At 38.6% G+C, this 15648-nt stretch overlaps 1 pseudogene; it reads left to right on the plus strand.

Moving 5' to 3' along the window:
• The first annotated feature begins 12271 nt into the window (after window positions 1-12271).
• LOC127133828 (uncharacterized) lies at window positions 12272-12371 on the plus strand (annotated as a pseudogene).
• The last annotated feature ends 3277 nt before the right edge of the window (window positions 12372-15648 follow it).

Genomic DNA, 15648 nt, shown 5'->3' on the forward strand with positions numbered 1-15648 from the left:
TAAATGAAGGTTTGGATCCTCGGTAGGATTTCCAGAGAATTGATTCTGTTGCACTGCCTGCAACAGCGAAGGTTTAAGTTCGAAGTTGTTCGCTTCAATTACGGGTGGAGCAATACTCGAATGCGGCTCATCTTGCGATGGAGCAGCGTAATCTCGAAGAGCACGAGCTGGTTCGGCCATCGCTGGTATCGTCGAACGAAGGAGATTTTTGAGATCAGGAATTTCGATTGGAGGAAGAATTTTTCTAGCACGATACTCCCGAATTCGTCGTAATAATCGGAGATATCGTTCAACGTCGTTGATTCGTAAGTAGTACGGTTCGCCTTGTGAGCGAGTGTGTGGCATACAAATCAACGAAAAAGAAGGGAAAAAAATAAAAATAGCCTTAGTCTCTACAGCGTAACAAAAGAGTTACGATATCGACTAAATAAAAGTCCCCGGCAACGGCGCCAAAAACTTGATCGCGACTTTATGAGTCTATCGGGGTACTAACTACAAGTGCACAGTCTAATCGCGTAGTTTTAAAAGATATCGATCCCACAGGGACTTAATGAATCGATATACCTTTTTTCTAGAGTTACTGCGTAAAGCTAAGGCGGATGATACTTTGATGATTAGGGGGAAAAAGTAAAACTAAATTTGGATCTAGACTAAATATCAAATAACACGGATATCGATATGTAGTTTGTCGTAATTAGGGAATCAAATCTTCGTTGGTCTTTTTCTTAATTTTAAAATAAGTCTTTTCAGTAGACACTATCAATTAAAAGTCTTTTCTCAAACTCTCGCTCTGTTGAATCAGACTATGACTTTATATTAACATACACTCTCACTATTTCGTTAAATCTAAAATCACTTTTTGAAAACAATAGAATCTATAGAAACTCTTTTTGAGAAAATACTAACCGTTTAAACACCCTCGTCTCAAACTCTCGCTCTGTTGACTTAGATTATATGATTAAACTTAAATGCTTAACTCTCGTCCTCACATTTAACTTTTAAAAATAATTTTTGAAAATAATTAGAATTCAATTAACCTTAAAAATTGCTTTCGCCCTGATTTAAAGTTAATGTTCAATTTACACTGTCCAATTAAAAGCTCAAACCGTCGTTCTATTGATCGCTCGACTGTGTGAGTCGAGAATGGGATACAAACTGCAAGTGCACAGTTCTATCGCGTAGTTTTAAAAGATATCGATCCCACAGGGACTTATGAATCGATATACCGTTATCTAAGGTTACTTCGTAAAGCTAAGGTGAATAATAGTTGATTGTTTGGGGAAGGAAGCTAAAAACTAAACTAATATCTAGATTAAATATTAATAAAACGGATATCGGTATGTAGTTCGTCAAAACTAGGGAATCAATTCCTTGTCGGTCTCTCGGTCTTAAAATAAATCGTTTCGATTAACTTTATTGGTTAAAGGTTTTATCTCAAACTCTCGCTCTGTTGAAGAAACCATGATCTTATATTAATGTAGCTGTCACTTATAATTAAGTCAAAAATCATATTTTGAAAACAATAAAGTTGCAGAAACTCTTTTTAAGAAAATACTGACCGTTTTAAACACCCTTATCTCAAACTCTCGCTCTGTTGACTTAGGTTATACAATTAAATCTAAATGCTTAACTCTCGTCCTCACATTCAATCTTTAAAAATACTTTTTGGAAAAAAGTCAGAATTTAATTAATTCTAAAACTTGCTCTCGCCCTGAGATAGACTTAATGACTAACTTACACTGTCCAGTTAAAACCTCAAACTCTCGCTCTGTTGGTTTCAACTTCTTTATGTCTTTTATTTGTTATTAAACCTGTAAGTTAAGACCATAAAAAGATTGATTCTAATTTTAAGTTTGAATAGACCGACTTAGTCTTGATCCCTTTTTCTGCTTACTTTACATACCGATACCTAGGCGAATTAGCCAGACATGCTAACTAAATAATAATTATTATCATGCATACACAGACTCATTTCAGGCAGGCAATGTAAATAAACAATAGAATAAAACATTAAAAATTAAATAACGATTAAAGAACCTGTATGCGTAATACAATGGTCTTGAACACTCCTCCACAAGCCGGTAGGATTTGTTCTTCGATTCTTCAATTAAACAGTAAATTAAATCAAGGAAATAAAAAAAACTCGAATATAACGTAAGGTTAAATCCGGTATAAAGTTGCACAGTAGTTTCCGGTGTAGAAACTACTACGCGAAAAATATCTAAAAGCTAAAAACGGGGAAGATAAATTGCAAGGGAAAAAGAAAATAAAACTTGCAAAAGAAATAAATAAAATAAACAATATTAATTCTGCTGGAAAAAGAAAACTAAGCAAAAGCCTGAACAGAAAATCGGCAGAGCTTCGGTGTGTCTAAACGGCCAAGAGAGGAGAGCCAACGAGAGGGATTAGGGTAGCTATTTATAGTAGTGCTACTAACTGCCTTTTTCTTCTTTTCCACGAGTCTTCAGCGTGCTAAATTCACGGCTTGGGAATAGGACACGAAGTCCTCAACGTTACTTCCATTCTTCTGAGAGCGTAACTTGCGCCAAAAAGCTAGTGGACTGGTGTGACGCTCGTCACACCATGTGTGACGTCCGTCACAAGGCTACTTCGCGTGACGCTCGTCACGCGTCCTATGACGTCCATCACAGGCACAGCGTTGGTGACTTGTGCGCTTTGGGCTGGGCTTTGGCCTTTGGTTCCTTTTCTCTCCTTTTTGTTCCTTTTTACACTCCTTTTCTTCCCTTTTTCACTTTTGCTTCAAAATGGGTACCTGATATAAATAGAAGAGGAATACTGCATAATATCTGATAAAGTGAGATAAACTAGCGTAAATGATAATATAATTTAATTGAATTAAGTCTTAAAAAGCGATATAATTTCGTGTTATCAAACTCCCCCATACTTAATTCTTTGCTTGTCCTCAAGCAAAATTCAGTATAGAACTTGTTAAAAGTTTTAGCGAGATGAAATTTTTAAAGCACATCAATTCGTACTAGGTTGCCAATGGATTTTTGTTTAGGAGGACTTGAGTTTAATCTTGACATCAACAACTACCGTTACAACTTAGATAACCCTACCTTATGCCAATCAGTTCAAGTACCCTATGATAGCTATCCTGGTTCCTTTAGTCTTATTTTACCCGTTTTCATTCTAGCGAAATCACATTAAGCCCTTTATCTTTTCGCGCACATAGTGGAGTAACCGGTTAGTGATTATGATCCGCTTTTAGCTAGAAGTTCTGGTACATAAGTCGGATACCTTCATTATTCAGTCCATTGCAAATTGCGGGGGATCGAACCGTAGTCCGCCCTACCAAGTTCAGTACCAGATTCCTACTGAACCAACTCGTAATGGATCTTTCGTATTGTGCTTTTGCATGATCTGCAACCTTTAGATTAAATGATCTGGTAAGGATCACCTAATTTAATTAGTGCATTTCTTGATATATTCGTATATTTCATGTTACTTTGGGGATCATTCACTTATATTCATCGGCTCTCCACGTAGTTTGCTATTAAGATGGTGCTGACTTCTGTATAAACTACTTGGGGTTACCATAGAACTAAAAGTTCAAGGAGTTCGGTATAATAGGTACTTATCCTGATCTAACATATTGCGGTTCTCAGAGCGTTGTTATGGTAATGATTTTGTTTTGATTTCACTCAAATTTTATAACGTAAGCAACCTTTATACTTATTGGGTGTGTTAAAATTTTTGTTATGGCTCAAGAAAGTTGAGGGAAATAGATAATAGAAAATTTTTCACATTCAGGACTTAACTTAAAAAAATATTTTGTTTTTTTTTTTTTTTTTTATAGGGAAATAACAATGAAAAGGGAGAGTACATACTTGAAACAAAGATGAGAATGGAAAGAATAATGTTTCCCCCCCATACTTGAACTAAACATTGTCCTCGATGTTTTAAGGGAAAGAAATACAAAATGGAGATGAAAAGAAAAATACAACTAAGGCTGCCTTCCACCTCTGGTTCTTGGTCCTGGTGATCTTTGACGTATGTCTAAGCTGTCGAATCTGCTAAACAACTCAGTAAACCGCTGGTCGGTTATGGCATTCCGAGCATCCTGTTGCTGTTGCATTTGACGCATCATCTGCATCATATCTGCATTCTGTGCCTGCATACCATCGATAGCATCCATAATGTCGTCGTTGGTCGCAGGTCGTCTTCGTCGATGACGTTGGGAGGATGGGCCGGCTGCATTACTGGAAGGGTTTAGCGGGACTGATTGTTGTGTTGGCGGATGATCACCTTGTTCCATTTCTTCAAACTCATCTGTTTGCTGGTTTGTTTGTGAAGGCTCGGTGGTTTCAGGAGCGCTGAGATCATAGAGGTGGCGGTCCGGGTTTGTGACATCCGTTAGGGTGGTATTGGGTAGCACAACACTTGGGACAGCTTGGTTGTTCACCATAAGATAGTATCCTCCGCCTACTCTGTTTTTAATCAGGCGGCTGGAGCGACAATAGCTGATATCCATAGACAGGGGTGGTAGGGATTCTAAAGTTTGGAGTTTATCCCCTAGGTTCAGGCCAAGTGCTATGGAGGTTATTAATCCACCAATTATGAATGGTTGCCGGCCTCTAGCACATAAGGTGCGGATATGATGAAAGAGAAAAGAGGCGGCGTTTACCTTAGTATCCGATTCGAAAACGCACTGGAGGAAAAAGAGTTCTTTTGAGTTGACCTTACTGTTGTTTGGTCTTCCAAAGAGTGTGTTTTGCAGGATACGGAGAAAATAACGGATGGTGGGGTTATGGATGTGGGAGAGAAGGAGTTCTTCCCAGTTGTAGGTATTTATACCGGAAATTTTCTTAAAAAGGTCGAAAACTAGAACTGTGTTCCAGTTTGAGGTTGGAGGGATTCTGGCATGCAGCAGACCTTCTGTGGGAAATTGTAGCATGGCACTCAATTCGCGTTGGGTTAGAGAGTACTCGGTGTTAAACATACGGAAGGTTGCCGTACCGGTTAGAAATTCACCTTCACCGGCGGGAGTGGTGTAGTCGTAAGAACTTAGGAATTCTAAGGTTAGGGAAGGGTAGGTGGGTTGGTTATGAGTGCAAAGGAAGGTTAAATCGGCTTTACGGAGCATCCACTCGATACCTTGGAGTAAGCCTAATTGTTGCAAGCAAGGTAAATCGGGGTACCTGGTGGGAGCGACGCCTCGCTGCTGGAAGCGCTCGAATTGCTCTTGCTGATAGTTGTCATCTCCGGATCGGAAGATGATATTTCCGAAATTTTGATTTCCCGCCATTGTAATGAATTTTTGAAGGGATGATTTGGAAAGAAATGGAAATGTATTTGATATGAGAGAATTGTTTTGTGGTGAATGAAGGAAGTTTTGGTAGGTATTTATAGGAGAAAAATGTGGGAGGTGAAAAGAAAGAGTGGTTGAAAAGTAATTAAATGTGGTAAATGAAAAATGAATGGGGAATGTAAAAAGGTAGGGGTGTAACGTTCGTCTCCAACGGCTCCCTAACGTTCACATGTCTGAGAGGCGTTACGCTCGTCACAAGGGTGTGACGCTCGTAACAAGAGTGTTGCGTGCCGTTCGTCATGGATTGTGTGACGCTCGTCACACAGTTCTTTTGGCAAGGCTTCTTCAGTAGCGCTACACAGACTGAATTAGGAGATGAATATATTTTGATTATTTTGTTTTTGTTTTATTTGGTTTTTAGATTGTTCTAATTAATTTAGCTAATTAATTTGTATTGCATGCTATTCTACTTCACATAATAATAATTCATTCTAAGTAACAGTAGAGAACATAGCCATTGCATAAAATAAAAGCTTTAATAAAATTGACATAATGTAATACACGAAGGGAAAACAATGAAATGAAAAGGGAAAAAAAAAATGCGAACATGAATTCAAATAACATTAATGAAAAATCTAGCCTAAAACTAAATAACTAAGAAAGAAAAATAACTAAATTCCATCTATCTTCGGATCTCTGGCCGGAGGAGCAAAAGAGTTAACATGATGCCGTAACATACGTAACTGACTTGCCGTGCTGCTCATGTGTTCTAGGACTGCAAGTCTCAAGCTGTGGAAATCTTCCCTGAGGGCGTTTTGTTCTGACATCAAAGCTTCAATGACGGTTTTAATATCTGTTCCTGGCATATGATGTCGGAGATCAGGCATAGCTGATTCTTCGGTCAGGACAGGCTGAGGAGGAGGATCAATATCATAGTAGCCGGATGGAGTCTGAGGGTCAGATTCAGCAAGAGAGATATGGTCAACATAGTGCTCATAGTCATCACAAATCTCATAATCCTGGATGGATTCAGTGGATCCAGCAGGAGTTGGGGTTTCATTCAGGTTATAGAGCCAGTTCCTTTGGTTATGAACACTAGTTCTAGGATCGGGCATGGTGAATAGGCAGAGAACCTGGTTATCAATAATAAGCTCGAACTCATCAGACCCTATGTTTGCTATAAACATAGTGTTGAAGAGGAAAGGTATACTCAGAGTAGTAATGCCACAAAAAGGGTTCAGGTCAAGCATAGGCTGACGTAATCCAATAGCATTACCTATCATAGTTATCAGGCCACCTATTCTAATGGGTGCTCGCTCATCCTGGATAAGGTGGTCCAAATTAGCTAACATAAAAGTAGCACCGTTTACTGGACGGTTCTGGGAAGCACAAAATATGATGAAGAGTTCATCACGTGAAACTGAAGTACTATTTGGCTTCTTCCCAAATAAAGTGTGGGTCAGGATCTTATGGAAATAGCGAAAAGCCGGGTTATGTATGTTTCCAGAGAGAAACTCATGTTCTTCGGGCTCATCATTTCCAGTCAGCTTACCCCAAAAGTGTTCCAGCTCTCTATATTCAAAAAGTTCTTCCTGGCTTATAGTGAATGTATCAAAGGAGGTAGGAAAACCCAAAAGGTTGGTGAAGTCTCTAATATTAAATTGGTACTCCATGTTGAACATTCTGAACTGGATAAATCCTCTGGTAACTCCTTTTCCATGGCTAGGTAGATAGATTAATGAACTAAGGAATTCTAGTGTGAGTCTCCGGTAGGTGGTGAAATGTCTCAGGATAGGGGAGGTCTCCCATCCTATCTGATTCAGCAAAAACAGGACACTCTGTCTCAGTCCAAGGGCAGTCATAGCCCAATCATCAGCATATAAACTAGGTAGCATCTCTCTAGCGGCTAGTTCTTCAAACCTTCGTTTCTGAGCCATTCCTCTGAACTTGATACCCATACGGTCAAAATGTCCCATCTGGTTAGTGTTAACTAGAGAAAAGAAAACATGAGTTTAAGTCAGGATTTGGCCAAATGCCGAAAGAAGAAAAAGAATTATTATTATTATATGGATATATATTTTTTTTCTTTTTTGAATAAATCAATAATGAATACTAAATAGAAATCAAAAGAATAATTAAGAGAAAAATAGAGAAATGATAATAATAATAGAATAATAAAATAACAGAGTAATTTGTGGGTTGTCTCCCACTAAGCGCTTTGTTTAAATGTCGCAAGCTCGACAAAGAAACTGTTAAATATAGTTTATGAGTCCTGGGGGCGTTTCGTCTAAGTGTAGAATTTGCGAATCCTCGTTGGTTTCCGCATAGTGATAATGTTTCAGACGTTGCCCGTTTACGGTGAACGGTTCTGTAGATTGTCCTTTTATTTCTACCGCTCCACTGGGAAAGATTTTAGTGATATGGAAAGGTCCTGACCATCTGGATCGTAGTTTTCCCGGGAATAATTTTAGTCTGGAGTTAAATAAAAGTACTACGTCGCCTTGCTTGAAGATTTTCCTTGATATACGCTTGTCATGCCATTGTTTTGTTCTTTCTTTATAGATTTTGGCATTTTCATAGGCGTCTCTTCTGAGTTCCTCTAATTCGTTTATGTCAAGGATTCTCTTTTCACCGGCGGCTTTGTAATTCAGATTTAAATTTCTAATAGCCCAATAGGCTTTATGTTCTAATTCTACCGGGAGGTGACAGGATTTTCCATAAATGAGCTTAAATGGGGTCGTCCCTATGGGAGTTTTATAAGCAGTTCGGTATGCCCATAAAGCTTCTGGTAGTTTTAATGACCAATCTTTCCTTGAAGTGGCGACCGTTTTTTCTAGTATTTGCTTTATTTCTCTGTTAGATACTTCCACTTGTCCACTGGTTTGAGGGTGGTAAGGTGTTGCTATCCTATGTCTCACTCCATATTTAAGTAGTAGTTTTTCGAGTACCTTGGATATAAAGTGCGATCCACCATCACTGACTACTATCCTTGGGATGCCAAATCTCGGAAATATTATATTTTTAAAGAGTCTAGTTACTACTCGGGTGTCATTAGTTGGAGAAGCTATAGCTTCGATCCACTTTGATACGTAGTCAACCGCCACGAGTATGTATTTGTTACCGAAGGAGGATGGAAATGGTCCCATGAAGTCTATCCCCCACACGTCAAAAATCTCTACTTCCAAAATACCTTTTTGTGGCATCTCGTCACGTCTAGATATGTTTCCCGTGCGTTGACATCTGTCACACTCCTTAATAGCCGCATGTACGTCCTTCCATATAGTTGGCCAATAAAAGCCAGCTTGTAGGATTTTAGAGCAGGTTTTGGATGTACTTGTGTGTCCACCATAAGGCGCAGAGTGACAGTGTTGGATTATATTTTCTACCTCTTCTTCGGGTATACATCGACGGAAAATACCATCGGGGCCTCTTTTGAAAAGTAAGGGATCATCCCATTAATAGTGTTTTATGTCGTGGAAGAATCTTTTCTTCTGCTGGTAAGATAAAGTAGGTGGAACTATTCCGGCAGCTAAATAATTGACTAGATCAGCGTACCATGGTATGACAGATATAGCTAAGGTGGTTTCTACTTGCATGTCGGAGTTGTTCTCTTCCAAAGTAGCTATGAGTTTATCATACGAGAAATCATCATTAATGGATATTCTTTCTGGTTCAAGGTTCTCAAGTCTAGAGAGGTGGTCTGCTACTACGTTTTCAGTTCCTTTCTTGTCCTTGATTTCTAAGTCGAATTCTTGTAGTAACAAGATCCATCTTAGGAGTCTAGGTTTAGCATCCTTTTTTGTTAGAAGGTACCTGATAGCAGCGTGATCAGTGTAAACTATTATTTTGGCTCCTACCAAGTAAGAACGAAATTTATCTAGCGCAAATACCACTGCTAGGAGTTCTTTCTCGGTTGTGGCATAATTCATCTGTGCTTCATCCAGGGTTCTGCTAGCGTAATATATAACATGAAGCTTTTTATCCTTTCTTTGTCCTAAAACAGCACCTACAGCATAATCGCTGGCATCGCACATTATTTCGAAAGGTTCATTCCAGTCTGGTGTCTGCATAATGGGTGCGGAGATCAATGCTTGTTTGAGAGTTTGAAATGCTTTTAAACAGTTATCGTCGAATATGAATTCAGCATCTTTCATTAATAGTCCGGTTAAGGGTTTAGTTATCTTAGAGAAGTCTTTGATGAATCGTCGGTAAAAACCGGCGTGTCCTAAAAAGCTTCGTACTTCTCTCACGGTTCTTGGGGGTTGAAGATTTTCGATTACCTCTATTTTGGCTTTGTCTACTTCAATTCCTCTGTTCGAGATGATGTGTCCTAAAACAATTCCTTCTTGTACCATAAAGTGGCACTTTTCCCAATTAAGTACTAAGTTTACTTTTACACATCGCTCAAGAACTCTTTCCAGGTTTTCAAGGCATTCTTCGAAACTTTGTCCGTATACAGAAAAGTCATCCATAAATACTTCCATGATGTTTTCGAGAAAGTCGGCGAAAATTGCCATCATGCATCTTTGAAAAGTTGCAGGGGCATTACACAGACCAAACGGCATTCGTCTATAAGCGAAGGTACCAAAAGGGCATGTGAATGTTGTCTTTTCTTGGTCATCAGGGTGAATTGGTATTTGAAAGAAGCCTGAATAACCGTCTAAATAACAGAAATGTGAATGTTTAGCCAATCGTTCTAACATTTGGTCAATGAATGGTAAAGGGAAATGATCTTTTCGGGTTGCTTTGTTTAGTTTTCTATAATCAATGCACATTCTCCATCCCGATTCGATTCGTTTAGTTATAGTTTCTCCTTTTTCGTTTTCAATAACGGTTATGCCTCCTTTCTTTGGTACAACGTGTACAGGACTGACCCATTTGCTATCAGATATAGGATATATAATACCTGCTTCCAATAACTTGGTTATTTCTTTCTTTACTACCTCACTTAAGATCGGATTTAGTCTTCTCTGGTGTTCCCTAGAGGTTTTACCGTCTTCTTCTAACATGATGCGGTGCATACAAATAGAAGGGCTTATTCCTTTAAGATCGGTTATGTGGTATCCTAGTGCGGTTGGATATTTTCTTAAGATATGTAGGAGTTTTTCTGTTTCGAGTCTTCCTAGATCTGCATTGACTATCACAGGTCGTTCAAGTTCTAAGTCTAGGAATTCATATCTCAGATTTTTGGGAAGTGTTTTCAAATCAGGGGTTGGTTTGTTAAGACACTGCGTAGGGTCCGGTGTTATTGCTAAGCATTGTTTAGATTTGTCTTCTAAAAGATAGTCTGATGATTTGTCTTCTCCTGACTCTGCTTCTTTTATGCATTCATCGATGATATCCATGAAGTAACATGTATCTTCTATTGCAGGTGCTTTCAAGAATTGGGAAAGAATGAATTCAATTTTCTCTTCACCTACTTCGAAGGTGAGTCTTCCTCGTTTTACGTCTATGATTGCACCGGCAGTTGCTAAGAATGGTCTTCCTAGTATAATAGGTGTAGTATCATCTTCTCTAATGTCCATAATTGTGAAGTCAGTGGGAATGTAAAACTGACCTATGCGTACGGGAACGTTTTCAAGGATTCCTACAGGATATTTGATGGAACGATCTGCTAATTGCATAGACATTTTGGTCGGTCTTAATTCTCCCATTTCCAGTCTCTTACATATGGATAAAGGCATAACGCTAATTCCGGCTCCTAAATCGCATAAGGCTTTGTCGATGACAAATTTTCCTATGTGACAGGGTATAGAGAAGCTACCCGGATCCTTGAGTTTAGGGGGCATGTTTTGGATTATAGCGCTACATTCGGCAGGGAGTGTAACGGTTTCGCTATCCTCAAGTTTCCTTTTATTAGAAAGAATTTCTTTTAAGAATTTAGCATATGAGGGCATCTGCGTAATAGCTTCGGTAAACGGAATTGTAACGTTTAATTGTTTAAGGAGATCGACAAATTTTCTAAATTGGCCTACATCTTTGGTTTTAACAAGCCTTTGAGGGTAAGGTATAGGTGGTTTGTAAGGTGGTGGAGGTACATAAGGTTCCTTCTTTTCTAGGGTATCCTTATTACTCTCTTCCTTTTCCTTAGGTTCACTTTCCTCAGTAGATTTCTTAGGGTTTTGGTTTTCTATCCTTGGATCAGACGGTCCTTCCACTTCCGTTCCACTTCTTAATATAATTGCATGAGCTTGGCTTCTCGGATTAGGTTGGGGCTGTCCAGGGAATGTACCAGTTGGTGCAGCAGTAGGTGCTTGTTGTTGAGCTACTTGAGATATTTGTGTTTCTAACATTTTGTTATGGGTAGCCAAGGCATCTACTTTGCTTGCTAGTTGTTTAAGTTGTTCGCCAGTGTGTATGTTCTGGTTTAAGAAATCTTTATTGGTTTGTTGTTGGGAAGCTATAAAGTTTTCCATCATGATTTCCAAGTTGGATTTTCTAGGGGTATTATTGTTAGGATTCGGTTTCTGATATCCCGGGGGTACAAATGGGGTTTGATTCGGAGACTGTCCAGGTGCGTATAAAGCATTATTACTCTTATATGAAAAGTTTGGATGGTTCTTCCAATTTGGGTTATAGGTATTCGAATAGGGGCTTCCTTGAGCATAGTTTACTTGCTCTGTTTGGATTCCAGTCAAGAGTTGACATTCCGCAGGAGTGTGGCCTTGGATTCCACAGACCTCGCAATTCTGAGTTATAGCAACCACGGCGGTTGGAGGTGATACGTTTAAACTTTCAATCTTCTGGACCAAAGCATCCACTTTTGCATTAACGTGATCAAGGTTACTTATCTCGTACATGCCAGTTTTCGGTTGAGGTTTTTCCACTGTTGTTCGTTCGGTTCCCCACTGATAGTGGTTTTGGGCCATGCTCTCGATAAGCTGGTAAGCATCAGCATAAGGTTTGTTCATTAGTGCACCACCTGCAGCGGCGTCTATTGTTAACCTTGTATTGTATAAGAGACCATTATAAAATGTGTGAATTACTAACCAGTCTTCCAAACCATGGTGTGGGCAAAGTCTCATCATGTCTTTGTATCTTTCCCATGCTTCGAAAAGAGACTCGTTGTCTTTCTGTTTAAATCCGTTTATCTGGGCTCTTAACATAGCTGTTTTGCTTGGCGGAAAATATCGGGCAAGAAAAACTTTCTTCAACTCGTTCCAGGTGGTGACTGAGTTGGAAGGGAGAGATTGAAGCCATCTTCTAGCGCTATCTCTTAATGAGAAAGGAAAAAGACGAAGTCGAATTGCCTCTGAAGTGACACCATTAGCTTTAACAGTATCAGCGTATTGGACAAATACGGATAAATGAAGGTTTGGATCTTCGGTAAGATTTCCAGAGAATTGGTTTTGTTGCACAGCCTGCAACAACGAAGGTTTAAGTTCAAAGTTGTTTGCTTCGATTGCGGGCGGAGCAATACTTGAATGCGGTTCATCTTGCGATGGAGCGGCGTAATCTCTAAGAGCACGAGCTGGTTCTGCCATCTCGGTTAAAGAAGGAAAAATGTTTTTGATATCAGGAAGGTTTATAGGAGGGAGATTGTTTTCAGTACGATATTCCCGAATTCTTCGTAAGACTCGGAGATATAGTTCGATATCGTTGATTCGTAAATAGAGCGGTTCGCCTTGAGAGCGAGTGCGTGGCATACAAATCAACGAAAGAAAGAATAGAAGGAAAAAGAAACCTAGTCTCTACAGCGTAACGGAAGAGTTACGATATCGATTGAATAAAAGTCCCCGGCAACGGCGCCAAAAACTTGATCGCTCGACTGTGTGAGTCGAGAATGGGATACAAACTGCAAGTGCACAGTTCTATCGCGTAGTTTTAAAAGATATCGATCCCACAGGGACTTATGAATCGATATACCGTTATCTAAGGTTACTTCGTAAAGCTAAGGTGAATAATAGTTGATTGTTTGGGGAAGGAAGCTAAAAACTAAACTAATATCTAGATTAAATATTAATAAAACGGATATCGGTATGTAGTTCGTCAAAACTAGGGAATCAATTCCTTGTCGGTCTCTCGGTCTTAAAATAAATCGTTTCGATTAACTTTATTGGTTAAAGGTTTTATCTCAAACTCTCGCTCTGTTGAAGAAACCATGATCTTATATTAATGTAGCTGTCACTTATAATTAAGTCAAAAATCATATTTTGAAAACAATAAAGTTGCAGAAACTCTTTTTAAGAAAATACTGACCGTTTTAAACACCCTTATCTCAAACTCTCGCTCTGTTGACTTAGGTTATACAATTAAATCTAAATGCTTAACTCTCGTCCTCACATTCAATCTTTAAAAATACTTTTTGGAAAAAAGTCAGAATTTAATTAATTCTAAAACTTGCTCTCGCCCTGAGATAGACTTAATGACTAACTTACACTGTCCAGTTAAAACCTCAAACTCTCGCTCTGTTGGTTTCAACTTCTTTATGTCTTTTACTGTTGTAAAAAATCTTGTTATTAAACCTGTAAGTTAAGACCATAAAAAGATTGATTCTAATTTTAAGTTTGAATAGACCGACTTAGTCTTGATCCCTTTTTCTGCTTACTTTACATACCGATACCTAGGCGAATTAGCCAGACATGCTAACTAAATAATAATTATTATCATGCATACACAGACTCATTTCAGGCAGGCAATGTAAATAAACAATAGAATAAAACATTAAAAATTAAATAACGATTAAAGAACCTGTATGCGTAATACAATGGTCTTGAACACTCCTCCACAAGCCGGTAGGATTTGTTCTTCGATTCTTCAATTAAACAGTAAATTAAATCAAGGAAATAAAAAAAACTCGAATATAACGTAAGGTTAAATCCGGTATAAAGTTGCACAGTAGTTTCCGGTGTAGAAACTACTACGCGAAAAATATCTAAAAGCTAAAAACGGGGAAGATAAATTGCAAGGGAAAAAGAAAATAAAACTTGCAAAAGAAATAAATAAAATAAACAATATTAATTCTGCTGGAAAAAGAAAACTAAGCAAAAGCCTGAACAGAAAATCGGCAGAGCTTCGGTGTGTCTAAACGGCCAAGAGAGGAGAGCCAACGAGAGGGATTAGGGTAGCTATTTATAGTAGTGCTACTAACTGCCTTTTTCTTCTTTTCCACGAGTCTTCAGCGTGCTAAATTCACGGCTTGGGAATAGGACACGAAGTCCTCAACGTTACTTCCATTCTTCTGAGAGCGTAACTTGCGCCAAAAAGCTAGTGGACTGGTGTGACGCTCGTCACACCATGTGTGACGTCCGTCACAAGGCTACTTCGCGTGACGCTCGTCACGCGTCCTGTGACGTCCGTCACAGGCACAGCGTTGGTGACTTGTGCGCTTTGGGCTGGGCTTTGGCCTTTGGTTCCTTTTCTCTCCTTTTTGTTCCTTTTTACACTCCTTTTCTTCCCTTTTTCACTTTTGCTTCAAAATGGGTACCTGATATAAATAGAAGAGGAATACTGCATAATATCTGATAAAGTGAGATAAACTAGCGTAAATGATAATATAATTTAATTGAATTAAGTCTTAAAAAGCGATATAATTTCGTGTTATCATCTATTGATTTTAACTTCTTTATGTCTTTTACTCTCGTACAAAAACTTTGGTATTAACTCTGTAAATTGAGACCAGAAAAAGAGTGACTATATTTTGAAATAAATTTAAACCAACTCAGTTTGGATTCCATTATTCCGCTTACTTTACACACCGATATCTAAATTAATTAGTCGGACATGCTAAACACGCATAAACAATAATCATGCATAAATACGGCCATATCAAACAAACAATAAATATAAACAGCAGCACAGAGCATATGTAAATTAAAACAATAACTCAATTAATTAATGAACCTGGAAAATTACTAGAAATCTTGGTTTTATCTCCTAGCTTCGATGCTCGAACACCCCACCACAAGTCGGTTGGATTTGTTCTTCGCAATTCTCGATCAGACAGGAAACTAAAAACAAGGAAATAAAATACTATGATCTGACGTAAGGTTAGATCTAGTAAAAATTACACAATAGTTTCCGGTGTAGAAACTATCGTGAGAAAATGAATTAAATGCTTAGGAAACTAAACTAGAAAAGAAAAGAAAATAAAATGCTTGGAAATTATAATGCTGGAAAATTTGAAAGCTGGAAAAATATTGCACGGAGTAGAGATCTCTCCATTGGATCTTTTGAGGTCTATTTATATTCATCCATAAAATAACCGTTTTCTCAAAACTATCTTCAGTAGGGTTCCAAAGTGTCAACGAGTCAAGAGGAAAAATAGGGGAGAACGTCCTTTTGTTACGCACGTCAATGCCAAAATATAGGAGTGGGGTGTGTGACGTCCGTCACACCATGTGTTACGGCCGTAACACTATGTAAAGGGGCATGAC

The sequence above is a fragment of the Lathyrus oleraceus genome, chromosome 3 (assembly GCF_024323335.1).
Source record: "Lathyrus oleraceus cultivar Zhongwan6 chromosome 3, CAAS_Psat_ZW6_1.0, whole genome shotgun sequence".
Classification (NCBI taxonomy): Eukaryota; Viridiplantae; Streptophyta; class Magnoliopsida; order Fabales; family Fabaceae; genus Lathyrus; species Lathyrus oleraceus.